Source organism: Sciurus carolinensis, chromosome 14 (genome assembly GCF_902686445.1).
Source record: "Sciurus carolinensis chromosome 14, mSciCar1.2, whole genome shotgun sequence".
NCBI lineage: Eukaryota > Metazoa > Chordata > Mammalia > Rodentia > Sciuridae > Sciurus > Sciurus carolinensis.
The window spans coordinates 45,803,506-45,814,182 of NC_062226.1; positions in this window are offsets into that span (position 1 = coordinate 45,803,506).

Here is a 10,677-nt window from a genome sequence, read left to right on the forward strand (position 1 = left end):
TCCTGCATTTTTGAAATCACCAAAGACCACCTACCATGCATTGTTTGCTCAGACATAGTCATTCATTTTTCATTGAACATAGTTAACCATTATATCCCTTTTCACTAGATTGTATTTAAATATCCATTGTCCATTAATTTATAATTTATGTTTTAATATTCACCCATTTGAGTATTTATTGAGGACCTATTCTGTGCCAGGCATTGCATATTCTAAGAAGTAAGTGTGTGGGCAAAAATTGTTACATTCTGGGAACTTACATTCTAGTTTAAATAGAAAAAAGCATAAAATTAATTCAATAGATAGTGTATGTATGTTATCTTAGAAAGTGAGAACTGCAGTGCAATGAAATAGAGGAAGATAAGGAAAATGGAGTGTGCTGTTTTGAGACTTTGTGGTACGGGGCCAGTCTATTCTTTACTGGATTTACACCCCTTAAAATGCCACACCTATATGAAGTATTGTTTTCTCTGCCCTCAGACTATTCCTTGCACTCTGACATGTGAATTCTGGGCATCCTGTCAAAAGGTCTGTTCTTGCTAATGGTTCTGGCTTACACTAAAATGTTCTAAATGGGCAGGGCAGAGAAAAATGTTCCACTCTCTGCCTTTGCTGATGATCAGAGTAGGTCTTCAAGATACTGGAAGGAGGTTCAGGACTCAGCTGTACCATGTGTCCAGAGCTAGACTTCTGTTAGGGCTAGTAAAGCCATCTAACATCCATTTAACCATTTCCTTTATATCAACAATTTTCTATGTGATTTATAAATTCACTTAATTATATATAAGACTACTGCACTTAAAATCACAATTTAGCAGATGTGGAAAGTGAGATAAACTTAAGTAAAATGCCCAGGATAATACACTTACCAAACAGGCCCAGTCAGAATTGGACCCCAGGAATCCTAACTCAAGAAGTCACTAAAGATAAAATAAGTGATTTCATAGAACTCTCTAAAAGTATAGATCAGGTATTCTCCTTGGCCTAAGCAAGGCAATTGCAGCTCACACTCAAATATACCCACATTTGGCCTACCTCAACCTGGTGGAAAGTCAACATTTCAGATAGAGTTTTCTTTATACAAAATAGTCTCCAGTCCTTAGGGCCAGTCCTCAAAGTTGTTTTCCTTTCATATGACTAAAGAGGACTTTGGGTATCTTAGTCTTCAGTATTAGTGTTCAGAAATGGCCTTCTCAGTCCATCTACAAGAATAGGCAATAGGTGTTTGTCTCTGTAGTTAAGTGGTCCTGTTTGGTGAATTTCCTAAAATAATGGAATACCCTGGGTCTCAGTAGTAAAAAAATTTTCCAAAAATAAGGCCAAACAAGCATACAGAAATAAAATATTTTCCTTACTGTCAACTACATTCTCTCTCTCTCTCTCTCTCTCTCTCTCTCTCTCTGTCTCTCTCTCTCACACACACACACACATACTTGTAAGAAAATAAACACAATTTTCAACCTAGGTAAAATACTGTGTTTGGATCACACACCAGTGTATTTTAAAATAAAAACATCAACAAAATAAACATACTTATAAAAGTTAAAATAAAGCAAATAACGGGATAAAATAATAAAAAATAAATCAGGCTATATTACAAAAAAGGTGCAATGAAATAAATTGACTTAAAAAGTGAATAAAGTAAAAGCTAAGGAAAAAAATCATCCAAGTGTTTAAAATATAAAATAGAGAAAACCCCAATCTAAAAGATTATAATAATAAAAGGTAAAGTGTTACACATGTTGACTTAAAAACTTTAATAAAATCCTAGTAAGTTAACATTGTCATACGAGAAAGCAATTTAAAAATTATTTCAAAAGAACTGTGGGTAACATATTAAAGTAAGCTACTAAGAAACGAGAAGCATGTTTTCAGAAGAAAAATGGTTCAAAAGAGAGTCCAAATTATAGATAACAGTTATTCAAGGTCAAGCTCACATTCTTTGTAGAGATGGAAGTTCCAGAAGACTGTAGCATATTTTTTCTTTTAAGATTCACAGTTCCTTGTTCTCCAACTATGGAACACATGTCCCGAATGTCAAGACTCAATGACATAGAACAGGGTTCTTGTCCTCACCTCTTATTATTACAGCTCAGCTCCTCTGGCCTGTCCTATTTTCAGGGAGCATCCTGCATATGACCTCGGAATGTCTCCTCAGCTCACAGGAGACAAGGCTCTTGGGAAGTCTGTTTCCCTGGACCTGTTTATTCTCTCTTTGCCCCTGTGATGGGCTGACAGATCTGACTCCATGAGAATGTTATAGGCCAGACTCTAAGGGAAATGACTAAACAGACTCCATTTTGCTCAGCCTCCATGTTATGTAGGAAATAAGCTTCTCCCATGGGAACACCCCGCCTCTGTACCCATCATCAGTTACTTGGTGTGACATGTTTAATAATATACAATGGCAACTCCTATGTAGTAAAGAATTGCTCTCTTTTGATTCCTATTGCTCCTAATCAATGAACAGTGATTGTGTGGATGTTTGTAACAATTCTTTAGTTTGTACCTAGGTAAGGGTCATTTTGACTCACTTCCCTCTCTGTCGATGATCTCATGATGTTAATGTGTAATTTCGAATCACAGCAACAGACACTTATGATTGATGTGATTTTTGGTATAAAAACCCCTACAACCCTGTGGTCGGGGCTGTTCTCCTAATAGCCATTTTTTTGGGGGCATTGTGTGAGACAGTCAGTCGGCTTAATAAAGACTCTCAAATTTGGACTTCTCAGTGGTGATTGGTCTGTTCTTAAGTTGCGACCCATAACACCCCCAAACGCTCTACCCCTGAATTTCCACCTATGTGGTTGAATCTGTTTTTTCAAGTCATAGGCTTCAGACTGATTGTTTTCAAGATAAAATGTCACTTCCAGAGCAATAGGGGTATTTTTGAAAACTAAAGAAACTATAAAAGCCAGTACTAAAATAACTTAATCTGGCTTTGGGCAGAACATATAAAACACTGATGAAAGCACCACTTTTTCAGGTGAGGGAATAAAATAGAAAAGTCAAATGTCTTGCCTAGTGGCCTTCTGTTTAAGAAGCAAAAAGAGTATTAGCCCACTGTTTTCTAATCCAATGTTTACTATTCTTACAGAACTTTTAAAATGAAGCACCTCAGTTTTGAGCTGTTTTCCTGAAAACCATTTTTAATAGAAGCTAACAAGTCTCTAACATGAGGTAAAATTATAAGATAAACTTAAAGAACAAAAACACCTTTGTCCTTTCATATTTGTATATTTGAAGCAGAATAAAACTTCTCTGGTGTCACAAAATTTTACTTTATCTGATGATTTTTGCCAAATGAAACATCACTGTATTTTTAAATCCATGTCAAATAGTTTCCCATGGCAAGTTCTATTTTTTTTTAAAAAGTGCATTATTTTAAAATAAATGATTTCAAACAGAAGAGTTCTGGCACTATTGGTGGGGACAAGCATTTTCTCTTGCTGGTGGAGTTTGCTGACCATCCACAGGGGAGTTTAGGACTGGTGTGAGCACTTCACTCTGCTTCCTACAGCTAACACCAGCCCTGCAGAACTTTGTGGTGACCACTCAGAAATGCTTCCCCAGGCACATACCAAAGCCAGGCACCCTCATCCCCAAGGGAGAAGGGCAAGGAAAGGTGTGGAGAGTATCTTCACAGAGGAGGGGAAGAATAGAAATCAAATTGTTAGTCACTGATCACTGGTTTTGACAATCTCTCCATCTGAGCTGTAGTAAAAGAAACTGGTAAGACACAGGAAAGGTCCCAAGATACAAAGGCAAGACCTGGAAGGGCAAAAACAAGGGCTGCTTTCTCTGGCTGAGCCCCAGAGGAACTATTTGTTTCTTTCCAGTGGGATATTTAACTTGGCATCTTCATGGGTGTCAAATCAGAAACCCCTGTAGGTGATGTTTCCTATCTGTTTTGAAATGCAAACATTTCATGTACCCAGTTAATGCAATAAAGCCTCAATACAGCAATGACCTATTGCGGGGTCAGTGTTCCTTGACTTGATCTCACCATCAAGCTGGAAGTGCCAGTGTAAGTGTCCGTTAACATCTAAATTACACACATACTATTGATTTCTTATATGCACTATTTGTAGGATGTCAATCAATAAATATCAGAACTAATAAAAAATTTTCCCTGTGTTAAAAAATAAACTATATGGGTCTACAGAAATGTGTATAAAAAGAAAACATTATTGGTTTTCTTGAATTGACATCATCAATAAGTTTACAATACATGATACATTTATCTTAAAATATTTTAGAAAATGAGACAAACCTCGAACATTGCCAAAATGGGAAATTCCAATGTTTTTGAGTAGGACTTCAATTTAAAATTCTTAAGGACTCACTGAAAATTTATAACTAACTATGGTGGCCTGGGAATTCCATTTTTCCCCTTAAACTTTAAAAATATAAACTCTCTAGTACACATTTCCCACACTAGGGTCAATAAGCAAAAACAGTTAATGTTAATGGTGTCAACTTAACAATAGGTGAACTAATCAGAAAAAGGGAATATTCAGGTAGTGAAAGTGAAAGGAAGTGTGAACTATCAACACAATAACTGCTCTCACTCTTGACATTTCTAATTCTTAGACTCAAGGGGGCACCAATTAATACCTGAAAATAAAATCTAAAAACCCACTTAAAGGATATTATATGGTAATGGAAAGACTTGTTACAGAGCCCAGAGAACCAGTAGCCTCATGACCCAAAACAAGATGACTGCCATTATACTGATATTACACCTCATGCAATTAGCGCAAGTGCCAATTAGTCTCTAGAAATGGCAGAGCAGGTATACTTTCAGCTGTTAAATAGCAGAATGAATTGGAAAAGACAAAGAAAGAAGAGACACATTGCGGCATAGAGCTGCATAAAGCAGATTTAGACATAAAACAGATTCTTATTATAATTTTATAAAAAGAGAAACAGCTTGAAAAGAACTGTTTTAACAAGTTTTTTTTTTTTTTTTTTTTTAAGTCTCTGGTAACTTATTCTATGATCTTACATTTCTATGGCTTCCTTTTCCATGTAAATTTTGGCCTCATTTTATAAAATGACATTTAATTTCTGCTAGGTGAGTCTGGCTTCAGTTTATAAGTTCTAATACAGCACTCTATAGTACAGTAATTATATTCTGAAGTTTAAAGAATGCCAAAGCATAGTATGATGTTAGCACACCAAAATAGATCCCATTAGATTATAATTTTGTGACAGCATATAAATTAAGGTAGGTCAAGTGCTCTAAAGCAATCACTGATTTTGGTGGCTTATTAAAATAGAAGTTTATTTTTCACTAACATCATAGTACAATGTAGGGAGAAATCAGGAAAAACATTTTAAACATATAATTAAAAAGCCTGGATGATTCATTCATACAGGAGGCAAAGGAATAAAGGACAGCTAAAAATTTTTGTATTAGCAACTTGGGTATATGGTGGTATCAACTAGTAAGATGAGGAAGACTGATAAAGAGAAAGGAAGGGATTTCAATTCATGCACCTTGGGATCAGGATGATATCATTGCAGAATTAGCAATAGACTTCATCAGGAGACATCAAATGGTTAGAATTACTCACGTGTTTAATGATAGGTTTCTGCAGAAAGTTTTCTTTCATCATGGGCTTAGTTCTGCAGTCACAACAAGGAATGACTTATTAAGAATTACTTAATAGAGAAATTACATGATCCTTCATGATTCTTGGTAGAGTAGGAAGTAACCTATCTAGATCTCTGCTGGCTGAAGGGAAATATCCACTTTATGGTGTAAGCTTGTAATCTCTTCATTTTAAGGAGTGTTCCTACTTAGCGTGGGAGATTTATGTGTTATTAACCAATTATGTGCCAATGACAAAATCAAAGGTCATAAATTAGAAGGAAATAGAAAGTTTATCGCAAAAATGCCATTTGACCAGTTGAAAGTCATTGGGTAGGGACAAAGTAGACAATATTAATTAGTACTCTAATAAAACTTTTCTGCAAATAAAAATTACAGAAATTTTTAAGTTCACTCTGTTCTGTTATTAACACTCGTTACTTTTCTTTGAGGTCTTTTTGTTTTTCTCACTATTTTAAATAAAATAAAACTTGAAATAGTTTAAAATATATTATATCATTTTATAATCTGAGTTGTTCATGTATGTAGGTAGATTAATTAGCAGTATTTTATTTATTCAAGTTTGCTCTTGTGTCCATGGCATGGTATGACACAGCTTTTGTGATGCTATCATAAGTTTAGTAATTGTAGTTCTGATTATTTATAGTAACCTAACATTTATTATGTTGCACATTTGTTTTGACAGTGGTTTACAGAGAAGATAAGCATCAAGAGGGACAGTAAAGTGTATCTGAACCTAAGTTTTTAATGTGTATCCATTATTGTGAAGTAGTTTAATCAAGAAAATGACTAAAGAAAAAAATTAACATGAAGTTCAGAAATGAAAAACAAAATTATTTAATATGATATCCAGTCCAATTTGACAATAGAAGTGAAATATATGTTGCAGGTGAAGCCCAATAAATCCTCAGATATAATCCTCCTCTATTTTGCTTTCTCCATCCCTACACAATCAAGATAACTCTGAGAATCTAAATAAAAAGAGCATGAATTCTGGATGACTTTATGGAGCAGTCTCCCTCGTACCTTTCTCTGTACCTGGGACTATGATGCAAGTAATAGTTTTATTATAATCAGCCACTAAAATTAGTAAGAATTTTAGAGCAATGTGACTACCTTGATTATATATCCTCAGAAAGTTATAATCTAGAGGAATTATTATAGTGTTATAATACCATATCATGTTTTGACTTTATTTTAGTTTCAGAATATAATTACTCTACCATGGAGTACTATATCAGAACCTATAAACTGACACCAAACTCATTTGAGGAAAGTTAAGTTTCAGTTTGACATGGTTAAACAAATAATATTCCAAATACTTATATACCCAACACAAGGCACCATGAAAGGTAAATGTTTGGATAATTTCAGCATTACAGACATTTTTCTTTTAGATTGGGACAGCAGTTTTCTACTCCCATGTTTTACGACTGGAAAAAAATATTTTGCAAGGTCAAGTTTTTGGTGTTTTTTAAATGTATTTGGTCATAAAGAGTATAAATAAAATTCTCCACTCTGTAAATATGATAGAACCATGGAATCCTTCAGGAACAAGAACAATGAGTTTCTTTAGTTTAAATGATTTCCTGAAGGCATTAATACCATTTAGAACTCATAAATAAACTGATTTTAAAATTATGTAGATTTCTCCTTGCTTAAAGTTGAATTCTTCTGGGTGGAAACTTCTAGCTACTGAACTTATTTCTAATGTCTACTGCTACATGAAATGAAGCAGACAGATCATCTACATAACAGCTATGGGGACATTATATACCATGTACCCACATGCAAAAGTTATGTATTCCATTCTAAATTATTGCACATATACTCCCAGTTTCTTAAATTTTGAAGTGCCAAGTTTCCATAAAATTTAAACCTCAGATACATATTACTTTAAAAAACTCATTGTATTTTATGTTTAATTAATATTTTTAAAAGTCAAATAGTACCACATTATAATTATTTCATTATTTTAGCAAAAATTTGTCAATTGTTTTTCGGTGTCAAAGAAACAAGTCCATTTACTTTCCATTTTATGTATTTTTGTTTTTATTTTTATTATATTATCCTATTTTGTTCAGGCTATATTCCTGCTGGTCTTTTTCTGATATCTTAAGTTAGTTATCTCATCTTATTGTGTAGCACAACTTTTAAGTTTTGTGAAGTTCACTGTAGCTACATGTTTATCAGGGTTGCACAAGTTTTGGTCATATTCATTTCATATATTTAAAAATTTTCACTGGATATAGTGGCACAAGCCTGCAATCAATCCTAATAACTAGGAAGGCTGAGGCAGGAGGATGGCAAATTCAAAGCCAGCCTCAACCCTTAGTGAGACTCTGTTTCAAAATAAAAAGTGGGCTGGGGATGTGGCTCAGTGGTTAAGTTCCCTAGGTTCAATTCTTGGTACCAAAAAAAAAAAAAAATCCATTATATTTTCTTCCTTGATCCATGGTACTTATGCCAGTCTCTTGAAATTTATTTTGAACTGGTGTATGCTTCAGCATTTGGTGATAAATTATGTGTTATTCTTGGCTTATGGTTATTTTCATAAATGCCTAATGAGTTCTTCAAATGAAAGTGTAGTCTCTACTCATATGCAATATTTTACACATATTTATTGTACTAAGCTTGTTAATTGTGTTGTTCAAATTATATAATTCTATTTCTGTCTTCTTGACCTTTTAATTGTTGTGTAAGTGTTAACATCTCTGGTTCTTATGATGATCTGATTTTCTTTTTGGAATTCTGCTACTCCTTCCTTCATATTGAGTCTATTCTTTTAGGTACATTTAAGTTTCAAATTGCTTTATCTTCATGGTGAATTAGAATATCTTTATATTTTATGGGAGGTTTTATAAAAATTATGTACATGGATTTTTAATGTTCTGTCTGCCTAATTTCTTTTATACTCAAGAACTTTTTCATTCATACATTGTAATAATTGATGGAGTTGAATTTAATTGCATCATCAAATTTTTTACTTTTTATTTTCTTAACAACTTTGGATTATTATTGCTTATATCTGTTTTTACCATTATGTGTCAGAAAGTTGAATACATTGTTTCTGTTCTCTTAGTTATTTCCTTGGAAATTGCATCACAGTTCCTTAATTCAAGTGAAAGGTTAATGAACATATTTGCCCTCTTCAAGTAATATAAAATCTTTGAAACACTTTAAATTCAACCATTCTCAGCAAATTATTGGTATTTGCTAGATAATTTAATTCAATTTTTTAAAAAAAAGCAATCAGGATTTTATTCTTGATTAAAATAGTTGATATGTGTTTAAGTTTATGTAAAAATTTTATCATCTAATTAATCATTCAATTTTGCATCTCAGAACTGTTTTGTTTCATTTCCTTCTAATAAAATTAATCCCTTTAGGAGTCTGTCTCATGAGGAAAAAGACAAACTCAATTTTCATTTATCTGAAAAGTTACTTTGAAAGACATTTTTGCTTTATAGACTTCTTGGTTTACAATTATTTTTTTTTTCAGGACACTAAAGATGTTACTACCATTATCTGATTTTTTAAAAGATAACTGCAGTCATTAATTTTTAGGTAACTTACTTCATATTGTACCTAATTTCTCTGTCTCTGCTATAATCTTGAATTTTTTTATATCTTCCAGGTTCTTACTTCTCGTATAGACTATTTATGATGTCTAATATTATGCTATTTATAATTTTTATGTTTTTCATATTTTGAAGTTGATATGCACATCTTTCAAATCTGGTTGAATATCTTTTACCCTTTCTTCTACACTATCAAACTTTTGTTCTCCATTTTTATTTCTCTAAATAATTGAATATTAGTTTTTAAAATATATAAATCAGATAATTCCAAAAGCTGAAGTTGTAGAAAAACTAAAATCAAATACATAAAGTGAAATTGAGGCACCCTAAATTACTAGACTGAGAAGATGTGATAGACCAGGTTCTGTCTCTGTACCTCCTAATAAACTTTTGACCCTGGGTAAGCTGTATGTCCTTTTCCTATCACATACTGAAGCACCACCAGGCCAGAACTTGCTACATCCTGTAGTTTGTATGTGAGAGCTATAGTTTTCATTAGAGCAGAACATTCCAAAGTCCTTTCATATCCACCTGGGTCATCTTGCCCCTAACTCCCTTCCTTTCCCAAACATCTCTGCTTTTGTCTTTTCCCCCTCCTTTTCTGAAACTACTTCATGCATAGTCTTTAAATTACTCAACCCATGTCTTAACAAGACAGCTTGCTATCCTGATTGTGCCAATCTAAATTTCTAGTAAACACTTCCCAGTCATGGATTTTACTTTAAAACTTATTTGAAATCTCTAAGACCCAGAGCACATAATTAGCTTGCCTGAAATTTTTGTCTCCCAAGTTGCAAATCTGATCAGTCCAAATAAGCTCTTTTTGCTTCTTCATCAGTTTGTGCCTTTGTTTCTCCTAAAAGTTAAAAAAGAATCATGGTGAATCTTGTTGTAGTTTTTAATTATTTCATTTGTGAAATGAAATGCATTTACTTTTCTTCTGCATTTACTTTTTTTTTGCCATATTAACTGATGTTTTCGAGTGTAAGTTAAAAGTATGAATTTGTCCAAGAAAGATTGTTACCCTCTGCTAAGGGCCTAAGGGAACTATCAATATAATACTTCTTTATTATCATCTTACATTATTTTAGCTTAAGCAAGCAATAAGAGTAAATTCAGGCTACAAAATCTTACAAAGACTAGATAGACTGTAAGACTGGATTTTTCAGATGTACCTTTTTCTCTTTCTTATCTTTGTCCCCCTTCTTTTTCCCTTGCCTCCTGATTTTCTTTCCTATCTCCAAGTGGGCAAAGAGTAAGATTATTTCTAGCTACTTCAGTGACATGTTATGCCTGTATCTGCTATTATTTATCACATATAGGATAAACTGTAGATTTTCTCTTATCTATGCTCCATGAAAACTAAATTCAAAGTAAAAGAGCAATGGAAAACTTTCTCAAGATGAAAGCCAACTTCATTGATTCCCTTATCTTTTTTGGTTCTTTGTCTCCTTTTATTTTTGGCTATAAATATTA